The following is a 16,378-nucleotide window of genomic DNA, read 5'->3' as shown; positions in this document are numbered from 1 at the left end:
AGCCCTTCCCCATCACACTTGTGCTCCAGGCCCTGCTCCAGCTCCATTCCCTTCTCTGGCCCCGCTCCAGCACCTCAAGGTCTCTCTTGCAGTGAGGGGCCCAGAGCTGAACACAGGATCCGAGGTGCGGCCCCACCAATGCCCAGCACAGGGGCACAATCCCTGCCCTGGCCCTGCTGCCGCACCGGTGCTGCCTGGACACAAGCCGGCTCGTGTTGAAAACCCCCACCAGCAGAGCAGACCTCAGGCCTGAACGTGTTGGTGCCGCTTCAGCTTGGGCCAAGAGCCGTGTTCCCCCCCCGCCGTGTGCGGAGGTTTCACCTTTTGCGGGACACAAAACGAGCCCCGTTGGTGCTCCCGGGGCCGGATCGGGCCCTGCCGTTGCCATAGCGATGGCTCCGGACGCCGCTGGCCCTTTAAGGCGGTGTCGGGAGGACCGCCAGAGGCCGGAAGTGGTTGCGAGGCGCTCTGGGCTGCTCTGCGTCTCGGTGGAGTTCCGGCCTTTCTGTTTCCGGTTGCGAGCGGCCTCATGGCGGGCGGAGGGCGGCCTTGGGCTGGGGTTGGGGGGTATGGGGGGCATGGGGGGCAATGTGGGGAGGGGTGCGAGGGAAGCCTGGGGAGCGGTGGGGGGGTGTAGTGAGGGCCGGGGCAGGCCATGGGGTGCGGTGCGGGAGTGGCAGTTGGGAAGGGGGGGTGCGGAGGAGAGCTGGGAGGCTGGGGAAGGGGACAGGCCGGGTTGTGGTCCCCCTGTGGGCGGTGCTGGGCCCGTATGGGGGGTGCAGGGCTGGAGGGGGATGCAGTGTGTCTCAAACCGGCGCTGTTTTATCTGTGATTCTCCGCAGGACTTCCTCAGCCCCCGAGAGGCGGCAGCCCCGAGTGCTTCCATCGCTGAGGTGAGGGAGAACCTCCGGGGGGGTGGTGGCGGTGGGGAGGCAGGAGGGGTGCGCCAGGGCTGGGGGAGGGCTGCTGGGCAGTGGGGCCAGCGGGGCCCTCCTCATACCAGCCAGCCTGGCCCCGTGCCCGAGATCAGCTCCCAGGTGGGCTCCCTGCGGGGTCCCTCCTGTGCAGTAACAGGTGTGAGCATCCATGCAGCATTTTGATGGTCATGTATGATACTGCAAACAACAGATCCCCAGGGCAGGGGCAAACAGCTTTACAGTCGGGTGGTTTCATGCATACTGAATCTTCTCTCGAAAATCACCTAGAACAGTGAAACTGATCCTGCGCTTCCTTCACAGGCGAGTTTCACAGGTGTGAAAACCAGAACTTAGGTGTGTTGCTCATACATTTTCCACCTGATTTATCATTAGTTCCAAAACTTTGTTCCCCCCACAATGTAGGGACTGTTAATGTGGTTTCTTTACTCAAGCAAATCGTATGGCTTTCTTGGAAGTTGTACTATGCTCTTCTGTGCATCTGTGGTTTTCTTTACTGTTTGGTTGCTCTTGTACAGCTGGGCTCACAGCTCAGAAGCACATAGGAAGGGAGTGGGGGAGATGCGTGCTGTGATCCTGGCTGCTGACAAAAATGCTTTGCCAAACAAAAACCCAATCCCCAAAAGCATTTTTCCTGCTTGTTGGTGGTGTTTGGGTGATTTGGCTCACAGCGAGGTCACCCCAGATGATTGCTCCTGTACAGCTGAGGAGCTGACAGACAGTGGGAGGAGGAGGTGCTTCTTAACCCAGCTTTGCCACCAGACTGTGTTGTGTTTGGCTGGAGCTGATGTGTCAGTGATCTCGGAGCTCTCTTGGTGCAGTTTGAGATAAAATGAATTCATATTTCAGTGGGAGACCCTCCCTGCTCCCAGTCCCAGCAAAGGTTTTCCTTTGCTCACCTTGACCCATCTGTGAGCAGTTAGCCCAATAAAAGCAGCAAGAACAAGCTGAGGAGAGACAGCTAAATAACCTAGTATTAATGAAGTTAGGGAAATGTTGGGAGGAAAGGCTGTGTACTTTTGGGAAGGGAAGACCAACTTTTCTCCCCTTTCCCTCCCCACCTTAGTGGCTTTGTTTGGTGGGATAGCTCTGCTGCGCTGTACAGACCACAGTGTGCACAGTGCCTGTGCAGAAGCTGCCAGATGTTGTGTTTCCAATGGGATCTTAAAACCAGGGAGAATCACTGCACGCCAGCAGCACCTGAGCCAGAAGGATATGATTGATGTGTCTGTCTTGGGAGCTCTAATATGCTGTTACTGTCCAGTTTCATGCTGTTTTAACCAGATGTGTGAAATTAAACTCCCTCATAAGTTTAATGGGGTGTTAATTTGGGATCCTGATGGTTTAAGGAGCGCAGTGTTAATCCTTTGTGGCACTCCTCTTGTTCATCAGGTGGTGAATATTTTCTACCTGATGTCTCACCCTGTTGATGGTGTGAGGGTAACCACAACAGCATGAAGTTTGGTTTTGAAGGAACACTGTTCATACTGTGCCTCCTCACTAGAAGTGTGGCAGTGTCTCTTGCTTTGGGCCTTCTGGTACGAGACCTGAGTGCTGTGTTGCTGTTACACAACACTCTGATGCAGTACAAGCTCATTTTGTCGCCTCTCATGCTCAGACCAGTCCAGGAGGTGAATGCTGTGCCCACAGGCTTTCTGCTGGCCACACAGCTAATCTGTCAGCATGAACCAGTATAAGCTCTGGGCTGTGGTTACAGCCATTCCTGCAGAAATGCAGTCACGTTCCATGCTTGGTACAATCTGTCACATCTTACTGTGACACCACAGGCTTCAGAGTAGCTTCCCCTCAGCTGGAAAGTGGATGGTGCCAGAGATGGTGGTTGGCACTGGTGGAAGTTTTCATAGTAGAAATGCTGTCAGGAAGGATTTTAGGGAAAGCTGGGGGTGGGATGCTGCTGTTTCAGTTGATGTCAATCCAGAGAAGATAGGTCTGTAGGGCAGTGATCTCCAGCTTTAGCTGGATTTGTACCTCACACCCTGTGTGGTAACCTCTGTACCGAGTGAAGCTGTGCTTTGTTCACCAGATGCAGACACGAGCCTTGAATTAACCAGTTCTCCCTTTCTGCTTTGTCTCTTGATGTTGAGCTGACCTGGGCAGAGCTGCCTGGCAGTCTCAGGCTGCAGCTGAACACATTTCACCTGTGTACTGCTGCAGACTGCCATCCCTTGTTCAGTTTATTATTTGAACAAGTGTTTCCCTTACACTGGTTTTGTTCTTCCCTAGGTTACAAATTGGTATGTTCAGCCACAGGGGCTGTCAAAACAAAGCATGTGGAGCCCTAGATAGAATCACAGTGTTATAGGATGGTTTGGGTTGGAAGGGACCTTAAAAGCTTATCTAGTTCCAATCCCCGTGTCATGAGCAGGGACAACTGTGATTGCAAGTATCCTGATCATAGTTCCACCTAGAAAATGAGCTGTATTTATTCTTTAAATGGAAAATTTGTGAATGTTACTGTATTTAAGATGTTTTGGGTTTCTGATAAAGGAGGGAAAAGTTGGGAGTAAGTATCTTAATCAGCTTGAAGAGTCTTAATTTTTAAAACAAAGTTATTTGACTGAGGATTTTCCTGTCAACTAACTTTCAAACTAGCACACTTTCTCATTTCCATTAACATGTGGCCACTTGCAGGAGGACCCTGGGCTATGAGCTGTTTGTGACACCCTGGTGGGCTCTGGCTCCCTTGTGTCCACACTGAGCACCTCTGGTACCCATGCCCAGCTTCCCTGCAGTGCATTTGCTGTGTCTGAACACCCTGGTTGTTTCTTTTCAGGTGGCTGGACCAGAAGATCCATTCTGCACGATGGTGAGAGTGCTGCTCTTGCAGTCTGGTTACAGCTGTGTGGTCTTTTTAGGTAATAGAAAGTCATTTTGCTTAGCTAGATGATAAGCGTGAATAAAATCCAGTTCTCAAAGTTGACTTACTGAGATTTAATACTTGCTATTGTGTGTGAACAAAGCAGAAATATTTTCAACGTGCTGCAAGTGTGAATCCAGGCAAGTGGGTGTGTAAACTGCACTGACACTTGCGATTTGTGCCTGGGGCAGACAGGCTGAGGGTGTGCAGTGCTGGCTGGGTATGCTCTGGGGATCTGGAGGGGCAATTTACTCTAGTTCAGCAATGCTGGGTTTCAGAGCATCTCCTCAGTGTACCAAGCTCTAATGCCCACTAGAGGGTGTGGAGCTCCATGGAATGGTTTGCCTTCCCTGAAACGGGAAAATGGGAGACTAATCGGATGTGCAGGGAGCGAGGCTGTGGTGGGATTAGGTGCCGGCTGAAGATCCTGCTCTGTGCCTTGGCAGCAGCCCAGCTTGTGCATTACACAACCATCAGCTTGCCCTGCGTGCAGCCAGGAATTGCTCTGTGTGTGTGTGCCCAGGGAAGCAGCCGTGCTGCAGGTTTGATATAGTTAGTACCCACCTCCATTGGGATACCTGGAAGAGGTTGCTTGCAGGGGTCACTTGAACATGTAAAGTTTCCTTTCCTTCTACCTGCATAGTAAAATGTACCTTTGCTAACAGCAAGCAGTAGTTTTTCACTTGCACTGTAAAAAGCTCCTTCTCAGGTAGAGGAGTTTCCACTCCATTTGCAGGTCTCTTAGGCTGAGCCTGAGGCCAGTGTGGTGTGAAATGTGGTGAACTCATGCTGCTTGCTGGGTGTGTGTGCTCCCTGTGCTTAGCCCTCTTAGAAGTGCACCAGAAGCTGCTCAGCCATGGTGGCTCCTTGGCCAAGTACAGGGCTTCTTCCTTGCTAAATTTTGCCTCTGAGTGTACCATTAAGATTGAATTCCTGAGCAGAATAAAACCCAGTGATGCTGGCTTTGGTTCAGCACTCAACAGTGCTTGAGAAGAGGAACCCAAAGGAGAGACAGGAACTTTGTGAGTATGGGATTGCTGCAGCTTGAGATGTGGAGAAGTGTAAGCTCCTCTTGCGCTGCTGGTAGCAGGTGGGGTATGTGGACATTCTGAAGCTCAGTCTTTACATCCAAGAGGGGAGCAGTTCTTGCCTGAAGGATGGTGTCTGTTCCTGGGGCAGTGTTGGGGTGGAGACTGGCTGGAGAGTGATGGGGAGGCAGCTGAAGTGGGGTGGTGCTTGTGGGACTGAAAGTGAGGAGGTGAGGGGGTTCCAGTGGGAAGGACGCTCCCGTGAAGCCTTTAGTGCCTTTGCTTTGTTTCCAAGGAAATCCTACATCTTTTTGACCTTGTGGCTTCTGCAGAAATAATGTTCTCTCAGGAGGCTTTAGTTCAGAATGGGTCGGCAAGGAGCAGGTCTCTGTTTGCCTTTAAGAAAAATGAGCTTTTCCCCAGCTTCTCCTGGGGGATATTGTTTCTGAATACTGTCATATGCACGTGATTGCCATAGTGGTCCCCAGCCCATCCTGGTGCCTCTCCTGGGGTCTTGCTGTGAAAACAAGTCATTACTTGCACTAGAAGCACTGTTCCAGTGAAAGCATCCTCGGGCTGACAGGTACAGGCAGTACCCAGCCTCCATCAGCTTGATATGCTGAGGTTTCTGCTTAACCCACATGCAAAGTGGATTAGAGATTGTAAAGAACCTTCATTTGAGGAAAGCACAATGCACCTACAAGTGGGTCAGCTGGATATTTGGGGCTGTGTAACTTGCAAATCATGCTTAAGGTTCTTACTTGTTTATCATCTGGAGTGACCCAGATTGCATTGTGAAAGTGGCTTGTGCCTGTCTGGAGCAGCATGATGCATCCCCTGTGCCCTCTTGCTTATTCCAGAGCCTCTTGCAGTCTTGGCAAGATTTGTGTGCCCAAGTTTGCTTCTCAGTTGCCCATTTGGTTTTCCTACAACAGGAAGCTGCTGTGAGCCTCTTAAATAGCAACAGGGAATTTCAGGCCAAGCCAGAGGAGGTAAACACCCCAGGCAGTGTTGGTATTGAACGTATGCTTTGGAGCCTGTGCTGTTTTACTAGGTTTGCTCACTAACTGGGCAAAATTAATCCCTGCTGTGGTTGGCTTCAGGCTCTCCAGAAGGAAAATGGTTTTAAACCCTGTGGTCAACAAGGTGCTTGTCCCCCGTTCCCTCACTGCTGTCTCTTGCCTATGTCAAGGTTGGCAATGGCAAACAGCTTGTCTTTTCTGTCAGTGTCAGGTCTCACATCCCCAGCAGGTTGGTATTGGGCAATGTGAGAGCAGCTGCGAGCCCTGCATGTGCTGCAGAGGGACCAAGGAGAGGTACTGTGGGTGCTGGTGTGTGTGCATGCGCAAGCTGCACCCAGACATGGTGTGGCCCTGAACCAGTGCATTGCCCCAGCTCTCCAAGCACACACCATTTATTTTCCTCCCCAGCTGCAGAGGAGGTTGTGCTCCAAGTGCTTTGGCCACCACTGTGGCTCCGTGGTGTTGCAAACAGCCTCTCCAAGCATGAGCAGTTGTTTGGAGGAGCCTCGTCCACCACTTGCCCTCTGTGCCCTGCGATAAGGTGGAGCCGTGCACTTGTTTGTGCCGGAGCCGTTCCTTCCTGCGTGGTAAGAATAGCTCATCTCGGGAGTACATGAGTCCCCGGAGCAAGGAGTTATCTGCTTGGACCTGCTTCCTGCGGGCCCAGAGGAAGCGTGCTTTGTTGGAGCAAGGCTTTGCTTGCTGAGGGAAGGTTGCTCTTTGGCAGGTCACAGACTTGGTGGCCCTTCAAGAGCTGTGTGACCCTGCCCTGCAGCAGCACAGTGCCTTCCCTCCCCACAGCAGAGCCCCATGTGGCCACAGAGTCTCTCCAGCTCTGTCAGCCTCCAGATGGATGGGAGCAGCTCTAATCCTTTGCATGGCTGGGTGGACTGCACTGCTGCAGCACCAGTCCTGTTCTTCCAGCCCCAGGCACCTCAGTTCCCATCTGCTCTTCCCTTGTGCTCTTATGTCCCTGTTTCCCAGCACATGGGATTTCTATGCTCATTTCACCCTGTGCCCTAACGCAGTTCCTCTGGCTGCTCCAGGATATGGGAACAGGAGCTGCTGCAGGGGAAGGGAGCTGCAGCACTTACCATGCCCAGCTCAGGCTGGCTGTTCTCCTCACAGGGAGCTGATGCAGCTCACTCACCTAGCATAAAAGCAATGGATTGTTGCTGGATTAAGGATCTACAGATTAAGGACCACTGAAGGTCCTGGTTGGTGCGGGGTGAGCCGGACCTCTGCCTTTTGGCAGCATCAAGCCCTTACATCAGCTCTGTGGGTCGGGGAGCTCCAGGCTCTGCTTGTCCTAGCCTGCTGCCTGTGCACAGCTTTCTCAGTTCCTCCATTGCTGGCTGGTGAGCTCATGCTTGGCACATCCGTGGCTTTTGGGGAAATGTTCTGCCCATTGTGTTTTTGCGGGGAGATTGGGATCCATCCTGCAACAGAAACCCCGGACACTGAGCACAGACCCTGCTTCAATCACCTGCTTCGAGCCATGCAAGTGGGCTTTTTAATGACGTCTCAGTAGTTCTTTCTTCTAGGGAAAACCCTGCTGGACTCAAGGGTCTGGAGATCTTGGTGCTGAAGGTGAGATCAGCCCTGAGCTCTGCCAGAATCACTCCCCAGGGCAGCAGCGATGCAGCTTCGTCACAGAAATGGGTTTATGTGCACTGAATGCAGGATCAGGGCACTTGGGGTTTGGGAAATACTGTTCCTTCTGACATGCAGCTGATTCCTTCTCCTGGCAGGGAAGTCTTCCAGCCCATAGCAGGACTGTGATACCATTGCTGTATGTGAGAGTCAGCCGTGGCATGGTAGCATCCATGGGGAATGACTTGGCTTTTCAGCCTATTTGAATGTCTGGTGTCTTTCGAGAGAAGTAAAGCTTCAGGTCAGGACTCCTGGACCAAGGTGCTAATCCTCTATAATAACTTCATTTCTTCCATATTCCCTTTATTAGAGAATAAAGAAAAATTAAAGAAAAAGCCTTTCCACTGGGGAGCCCTGGTTGCAGGTGCAGTAAAGCAGCAAGTGCCTTCTCTGCTGTGCTTGCAGACACCAGTGTTAATGGATAGTGCCACACACAGCTCTGCCACCCGCCAGCACAGCTCTGCCACCCGCCAGCACAGCCTGATAAGGTTTGTGCTTGATAAAGTCTGTATAACCTGCTGGGCCAGGGCAGCCACATTCATCACCTTTTCAGACTAATCAGGATCTGCTAAGTGGAAAAGGAGGAAAATCAGTTTAATAGAAGCTGGTGTGGGCTGTTGGGCAAAACTGAGTGCAGGGCTGATGGCTTTTGCTTGGCTGGAGCAGGCACTGCAGGTCCTCTGTGCCGTCCAAATGCTGTTATGGAAACGTCTTCAGATCCAGAGGCCCGGCTTGAATTAGGGGTGAACCATTTCCTCCTCAGCAGCCAGCAGAAGGCATGGAGGGCAAGTCAGAACCAGCCTCCTCCCCTCGTTTTCCACATCAAACTCGTCCTCCAGGCTGATCAATTATTGTCTCTTCCAGGCAGGGTTTAAGGGGAGGGGGGATGTTTTTATTGATGGGATGAGGGTTCTCCTTCTAGGAAATGAATCCTGGCCACAGAGCTCCAGTCTGGCCACCTCTTGTGAGTCCCCAGGCTGGAAGATGCTGCCTGCGTACAGGAAGGTTGGGGCATGATGCTGTGAGTGCTCCTTCCTACAGTTCTTGATTCTGAATTCAGTGCTCTATAATTCCAGCTTCTTCCTTTAAAGTTTCTGCAAAAAAAAAAAGCAACCAAAAACCCACCCCCAAACCCTCTGAATCTGGCCTGATTTGAGTTTTTTGGCGTTGGAATTTCCTGTGGAATGGAAAACCTGGGACTGGCCAAGAGGTCATAAAAGAGACGTGGAAGTAAACCCCGCAGCTCTGTGGAGCTCCCTTGGTTGTGCTGGGATCTGTTTTGTGCTCTCCCCTGGCTTGTCTGCTTTTAACTGGTCTGTGCACAATGTTCTTGATTTAAAGTATGTGCCCTGTTCCCTAAGCAAGAGGACAGCCCCTTGGGACTGAGCAGGAAAAGCACCTGGTGGCTCCTGCAGCAGAGAGGGGTGCGGAGCATGAAACCTTGCTGGTGTCTGAGATCAGGGGATGGATGAAAGTGCCATTCCCCTGGCCATGGGATGGACTCAAATCCCAGTGCCCTGAGCCCTCCTGCATGGTTCTCCATCCAAGGGTGTTGTTGCAAACTGTGACCTGGCTGAATGGGCACCATGTGAGTTAACTCAAGGGCAAACACACACACACACTGCTTGCAGCCCGAGGGTTGAGCAGAGCCAGGGTCACAGTCGAGCTGTAGCGGGTGGTTCTACGCTGGTGCCCAGCGCAAGCATCCTGTGCTCAGCCAAGCCCAGGAGGGATGATGGAAGGTAGGTCAGAGACCGACTGTCATCTCCAGTGCCAGATCCTGGTGCAAAGCCAGCAGCAGAGCAGCAGCAAGGGTTGTAATCTAGCCAAGCAGATCCTCCATCAGCTGAGCATGAAATGGATGTTTATGTGTGCAAGTGAAAAACAATGAGGAAGGAGGCGGAGGTGTTTGCATATGCACCCATGTTTTACCTCAACGCAGACAGGACAAACCCCGAGTGCTGGGGCTGGGCTGGGAGGAGAAAGCCAGACCTCACAGAAGGGGAACCAGTCTCGTGTGGGCAGGGGAGATGCCACGGCAGGATGAGTCTGTGAGCAAAGGGGAAAACTGCTTTGACCTCCCCAGCACATCCCAGCAGGAGCCTTGCTGTGGAGGTGGCTTCCCACTGAGCTCTCAGCCCCTGCAGGTATGAGGCCACGTTGTTTCTCCTCCTGGTAAGTCCTCAAGAGCCAGCCAGGACTCAGTGCTGTGCAGGCACATCCCTGGCTGTGCTTTGAGACCACCTCCTTGTCTCCCCTCCTTTGCTCCCACATCGTCCTTGGGCTGGAAATGCTTTGAGGTCTGTGCCTGGCAGGCTGGACCTTGAGGTGGGACAGGGACTTGTTAATGCTGTCAGCGTGTTATGCAAAGCATTGGACTTTGCATTGTCAGAAGAGCAAATGTCTGTTCCTGCTCTGCTTTGTACAGGAACTGAGAGCGTGGGGCTGTGGCTGCTTCTGCAAGGTAAACAGCTGGAGAGCTGCCTGCTCCCCACCTTTCCTCCCTCTCCAACTGTTAAAGAGGCTTCAGCAGCTCTCTTAAAGCGTGACCTCTGGGAACAGCACTCATGACCATTGGTCCAGCCCAGATCCTTCCACTCAGCAGCGCTGAGCCTTTGCAGAAGCTTCACCTGTGCTAAGAAGCTGCCTTTAGCTGCTCCCCTGAGAGCTGGTTTTAGGTCTTGCTGTAATATTGGTTTTCCTTCTGTAGCAGACAGTCCTACGTTTCCTGCTGAAGGGACAGCCAGGGGGTCTCACTGCCCCAGCCATGGGAAGGGATGAGGCTGGGCTGAGTTCAGCCTGAGCATCACTTGGGCCCTTCATTCCCCCCATAGCAGGAGTTGATTTCAATCACTGTGCTGTGATGATGAAGGGAGGGGGCAATCAAAGAAAGCTTAAAAACAGGCATTTCTTTAAGCTGTAGCTAAGAAACTGCCACGGCTCCAAGCTGGACCTTCCAGCCAGGGGTGAGCAGGCTTCATTTGACAGCTATTTCTTCAATATTTAAAAAGCTGCCTGGAATAAACTGAATGCTTCCGAGTAGTGACCTAGATTCTGCTTGCTGTAAATTTCATTAGAAAGTGGATTTGTGTGCTTGCCAGGAGCAGGCCACTTTGCAGCTTCATTGATCTGCCCAAACCATGTGCTGTGCAAGTGCTTTCCTCAGCAGGTTTTTAAAGAGCTCACTGCTGCCTGCTTCTGTCCCCAGACGTGGCTTGTTTTCTTGCTCTGCTCTTCCTTTCCTCTTTTTTTTCCTCTTCCTGCTGCAAATGCATCTGTTTGCTAATCACGTCACATCATGAGCTGCACAGAGTCGTCCCACCGGCTGTGTGGGACAGAGCAGCTGGGAAGGAAATTGTCACTCTGTGGAGGCCAAAGACTTTCACAAGGCCAGGGGCTGCCTGCAGCTCTCTGTTCTCCATCAAGGTCACCTGTGGTTCTGATACCCTCTTGAAGAAGCTTCATTCCCTTCTGTCCCCAAAGCATTGTCTATCCACAGCTTTGGATCTCCTGGAGAGGTGTGATGGTAGCACAGATGGCATATACTGAGGCTTACTAGGGAAAAAAGCCTGGGGAGATGTGGTGCTGCCAGACCTGTGGGTGCACGAGCAATATGCATCTCCCCAAGAGTGAGCACGGTCACGCAGCGGATGCTGAGTTCCTCCCCATGGCAGCATGTTTGCAGGCCCCCTGCCCTGGTTAAAGGTATCATAGGAGGACCCTGCAGCTGACATGGGACCTATGCAAACCTGCAGCTACAGTCATTAGACATGGAACAACTGCCTGGTGTGGCTGAATTAATGGGTGAGGGGAAAGGTGATGTGTCCCTGTAGTTGGGTGCCCAGCCCTGCCTTTCCTATGGGAACCCTCTTCTGGGGCTTTCCCTGCTCCCCTGGCACCTTTTTCTCTGCATGAAGCTGATGCTCCTGTGGGGACCTTCCTGGGAACAGGCCATGTAGCAGCAGGAAAACCCACATGTTTTGGAAGAAATCCCCGTGCTGGAGGCTGTGGAACACAGAGCTGTCCTGTCTGCTGACAAGGACTGCCAAGGAAGGGGCTTCTTGGGCTGAGTTTTGGCAAGATACTAGTGAGGCTGATTGACAGCAGCAGCAGCCTTCCTGCTGCCTCTTCCTGCGCTATGGCTGCCAGCACAGGAGATACCCAGATGCAGCGATACAGGCTGTGCTTCCCCTCTGCTGTGGGCTGCTGATTTATTTCCAGAAGTTAAGCTTAGGGCCTGAACAGAGGCCTGCCCTGGGCCAGCACTGTGGGCTGTCAGCGTCCAGACAGGGGCCAAATTAATTCCCCATAAATCTGAAACACTCTGCTGGTTTCCCAGCTTCTCAGCATCTCTGCTGGAGCTGCCTGTGATTTATTTGCCTGAGGTCTAAGGAGATGGGCAGGAGGTTTTGGCGAGGCAATGGTCTGGATCCATTTCCTCCTGCCACCAGCACCCTGAGCTTTTCCTTACTCTGGCCACTGGTGGCTTTGTCTGTCCCCAAGCCTTGTCTGTCTCTAGCTGCAGGGAGGAAGGAGAACTGGAGGCAGGAGTTCTGGCTCTCTCCTGCTTTGCTTTGGGGCAGTGTGGGTGGTTCAGCCCCTTAGAAGAGAGGCAAACAGTGTTTGGGAAAGGGGGGCTGTGCCTTCTGCCAGCTCACCCCTCTGTGCCTAGCACAGAGGTGCTGGGACCACTCTGACCCAGCCATGCCCAGGCACTGGGAGCTTGCCCAGCACAGTGATACTGCCCAGAGGCTTTGTGGCTGGAGCAACTGCAGCTGCACTTGTTAGTGCCAGGACAGGGTTAGCTGCCAGGGGAACCTGGGTTTAAGCACTGGGAGCATCACTACAGCAGCAGTTTCTCTCTGCAACCCACGAGGGGGTTAAGTGAAAAATGAAATTTCTATCTATCTCCTTCCTTGTGCTTTCTCATCTCCGCCAACGGAGATGAAGATGGGGGAGGATTCTTTTTATTTCCTATATTTAGCTTTGGAGAAATTGCTATAACTAATCGGCTTTAGGAGACTGGGCTCTCTCCTTTATTTTATCTCTTTCTGTCGCTAAGCCCCTGTCATGTGGCTGTGCACTGCGGCTCCCTGGCGCTCTCTGTTTCCTGGGCTCAGGGTTTTTCATGGAGTCAATTAATATCCCATAAAAATAACACCTCCAGCTGTTCCACTTGCAGCTGCCAGGTTGGAGTCTAATTGCCAGGCCTCCGATCCCAAATCCTGCTTTGCATGTAAAAGTGCCAGTGAATAGGAACAGGCAGAGGAGATGGCAATACAGAAAAGGAATACGGTTTGGGGTGCTATTTTTAGCCTTTTCAAGCCAAATGTAAAAAGACCCGTAGGCTGCTTGTGTCCTGCTGAATCTGATCATATGCACAACATTGTTCCCATGGCACAGCGTGGCAGCCAGGCTGGGTTCAGGGTTATTTTCAGCAGTTAGCTTGCCTACATGTAAAACCTCCTTCTGGGGCAGTTTGAGCAGTGCTGTGTTGATGTGACTTACATCCATGAACTAATGGGTTTTTTCCACCTCCCATTCTCTGTGTGTTTCCCAACGTGCCATTGCTGGATGTGGCCATAGCAGTGGTGGGGCGGGAAGGGCAGCTGCTCACCCATTGTGGAGCTTGTGTCTCACAGAGTGGTGGTAAAGGGGTAAAAAATCCTCTCCTGCTGATTGAGGTACAATGTGGATGCACAGTGACCTCCCTCCCATGTCTTCCTGCCTGTCCCACACTCTCTTCTGCTTCCCAAGCTGGATGCCACCTTTGGGGGAACTTGCTGGGCATATCTGTCCTCTGTTTCTCATGGGGGGCCTTGCCTTTGCTTAGTTGGTGCTGCCTTGACTCCCATCACTCACCGTATCCACCTGACCTCTTGCTACCTCCTGGGTGCTTCCAATCTCTTTCCTTTCTTACTCCCCAGAGAAGGGCTGCTGCAAAGGCACAGGTGCACATGGGGTTTGGGGATGGGGCACTAATGAAGCATTGCCCTTGTTTCCAGTCTCCATCCAGGGAGATGTACTGGGTCAAATCAGTTCTTTTCATCATTGGGCTCTTGTTCAATTCAGACTGAGGCTGGTTATGACCAAAAGCAAATCAAACAGAACAGCTGTTTGTTAGCTAATCTGGAATACCTAGTGGTCACACATTAGTCTGTAGCTACCAGCTTGAAACCACGACTGCAAATAGGCTTCCTGTGCTGGAGATCATCCCCTTCATTAAACCAAGTTATTTTGAGCCTGCTATTTGGAAGTCGCCCTCAGAAAAAAACCTTCTACACATCCCATTTGCACAGCGGTTGCAGAGCCAGCGCTTGACTCAAAAGGCAACTCCTACTCTTCCTTCTCTGCTCAGGCTCCCCCTGCCCTATCGATTCCTTCGATTCCTTCTCTGCTCAGGGTCCCCCTGCCCCATCGATTCCTTCTCTTCCTTCTCTGCTCAGGCTCCCCCTGACCCATCGATTCCTTCTCTTCCTTCTCTGCTCAGGCTTCCCCTGACCCATGCTGACAGCTACAAAAGCCAGAAGGTGTTAAATGTATCATCTCTCACCCCTGGAGAGCTGGAGCCACACTCTCAGTGGGTATCCCTTCCATGGAGCTCTGCTACCAGCTCACTTACCCAGGGATAGACAGTGCTATCAATCTCTGTCCAATCTTGCCTAGCAAAGAGATTGCAAACATGGCTTTCCATCGTGTGGTACATTATCCAAATTAATTCCAGGACAGAGTCAGCCAGCAGTGCTGGAGGCCAAGGCAGATTAATGCTGCAGCCATGGCAGAATGCGCAGAGCGGCTGCTTGCAGCGTGCCAGCTCCTGGATGCAGCCAGCCTTCTGCTTCACAACATTCCCCATCTCATGCTCTTCAAGAGCACTGAACTCTCCACAATCAGCAATGCAGACAATTCAATTGGAAGGAACATCTGTCTCTAAGCTGTGCTCTTCATTCAGGCTGCCACCGCTGCAAGTGGGTGATATTCTTTATGCGCCTTGCTTGCTTTCTTTAATCTCCCCAGTACAGGCATGCCTGTGGAGCACAGGAAGGTTCCTCCCCCGTGACAAGGAAGAAGAAATTAGCAAGCAGATTGAGCATGTACAGCAAATAATGAGATTGCCTTGGACACCGGGCTGGAATTCATGCAAGGAATTGTGCTGATCAGAGAAGATAAGCAGCATTTCTAGGCCTGCAAATAGCATCATGAGACTTACGGTTCCCAAGGGTTTTCTAAGAGATCCTTGGATGAAAGCTGCCAGCACAGGCCTGATCCACAGGCACTGTGATGTAAAAACTAAACCCTGAAATAGCTATCCTGGTGGATATTTTGGTGTGCAAGTGCCTTGTAATGATCTGCCTCATTTTCCTCCAGGGATGGGCATAAACTTAACAGATAGACCCACTGTTATGCTGGGAGAGCAGCAGCCACAAAGGACGCTTGTCCTGATGGAGCTCCAGTGAAAGGGTGCAGTGTTTGCCCACAGGGTACAGACCCAGTTCTGGTGGAGTCAGCGTGTCCTTTAAAAGGAGCTGGATTTATGTTTCTTATTACTCCTCTGGTATTAAAAAAACCCTAGTGTCTTCATTTTACAGGCAAACAGGACAAAGTCTACACATGGTGAGTGACCCAACGGTTTGATTCAACACTTGCTGAAGTAGATGAGAGTATTTGTACTGTCAGACTTCTTAAAAAGAGGGATAGTAAACAGCCTTTGTTTCTATTTTTATAGGAAACTTACTCCATGTTGCATTTGCTGTGCCTCGTGGCTGAAATGGATCTTTCTCTGAGGACTGAAAAGGGTTATTAATGAACTGATCAGATCCAGGCAGTCCTTCAGCTCACCCAGAGATCACTGGTAACAGGCTGCTCATGGTGAGGCAGGTACCAGGCAGATCCAAGCAGTCACCAAAGGCCATTAGAAAAGTTGGACATTCCCAACTGCCCAGTAAACCCTTGCTTGCTGGCAACTCCAGCTCCCTGTATTATGAGCATGACACCTTCAGCAACAGAAACAGACCCCAGCAAGTAAGATGTCATCAAAGTGTTTTTCCCTTTATAATGGAAAATGGTTGTGGGGGTGAGTTCCCTTTGTCATTCCTTCCTTCCTCCCCCTCCCCTTCCATACCACCTCCTGATGTCTAAGGTATAAAACTATCCCAATCCTGTGGCAGCCCAAAGGGGGTCTCCCCCTCCTCATGCTCCCCCAAGAAGACTGTGCTATCAACCTCTTGGGTGTTACAAATATCCAACACAGGAATGAGTGCTGGATTTGGTGCTCCATCCAGAATATGCACTCCACTAGCTCCTCATGCTTGAATTATTTCTGTCCCAGCAGCCCCCCCTGCACCACCTGCTCACTTTTGCTTTAGCACTGTCACTGCTTCTGAGCAGGGACACTGAATTCCATGCAGGAAGCCGCATACGGGTGCGGGATGTACAAGGAGAGGATGTGAATAAGGGCTGGAATACTTTCCACGTGCTCATCCCAATTCACGTATTTTATGAATCAGGACTTAGTGCTAATGTTCATCTACGTATCCTTTGCTATGTCAGTGGTGCCTGTGCTCTGATGTCAGCTGCTGGAGTCCAAGCACTGGCAGCTGGTGTCTCTGGCCAGCTCCCAGCCTGATTTTCCTATCAGTCACTTGGGAAAAAAGAGAAAAAAAACAGGTTTCTGACTGTGTATGGCATCGAAACATGAAGGGCTTCAGTCTACAAGGTCATTTAAGCCTTTTCTACACCATGGCACAAGGGAAAGTTCAGATAAATCAAATAGTGGTATGAAGTTAATACTTCTTCACTTGTACTGCATTAAGCTGAAGTGAACTAAGGCCAGTTTAATCCTGAATAAAACTCTCAGCACAA

The 16,378-nt window shown here is 51.5% G+C and overlaps 1 long non-coding RNA gene and 1 other non-coding gene across 2 annotated transcripts; both read left to right on the top strand.

Moving 5' to 3' along the window:
* The first annotated feature begins 947 nt into the window (after window positions 1-947).
* Window positions 948-1,127, top strand: LOC134174705 (small Cajal body-specific RNA 16). The gene has a single exon (XR_009968752.1). It is a non-coding gene; the product is annotated as a small Cajal body-specific RNA 16 (non-coding RNA).
* Window positions 1,128-1,312: 185 nt separating this feature from the next.
* Window positions 1,313-16,378, top strand: LOC134174601 (uncharacterized). The gene is made up of 2 exons (XR_009968709.1): window positions 1,313-3,811; window positions 15,243-16,378. It is a non-coding gene; the product is annotated as an uncharacterized LOC134174601 (long non-coding RNA).

Source organism: Pezoporus occidentalis, unplaced genomic scaffold, assembly GCF_034315485.1.
Source record: "Pezoporus occidentalis ecotype Australia unplaced genomic scaffold, CSIRO_AGI_Poc_V1 ctg62, whole genome shotgun sequence".
NCBI classification, from domain to species: Eukaryota; Metazoa; Chordata; class Aves; order Psittaciformes; family Psittacidae; genus Pezoporus; species Pezoporus occidentalis.
This window is presented reverse-complemented; position numbering and strand designations above follow the sequence as displayed.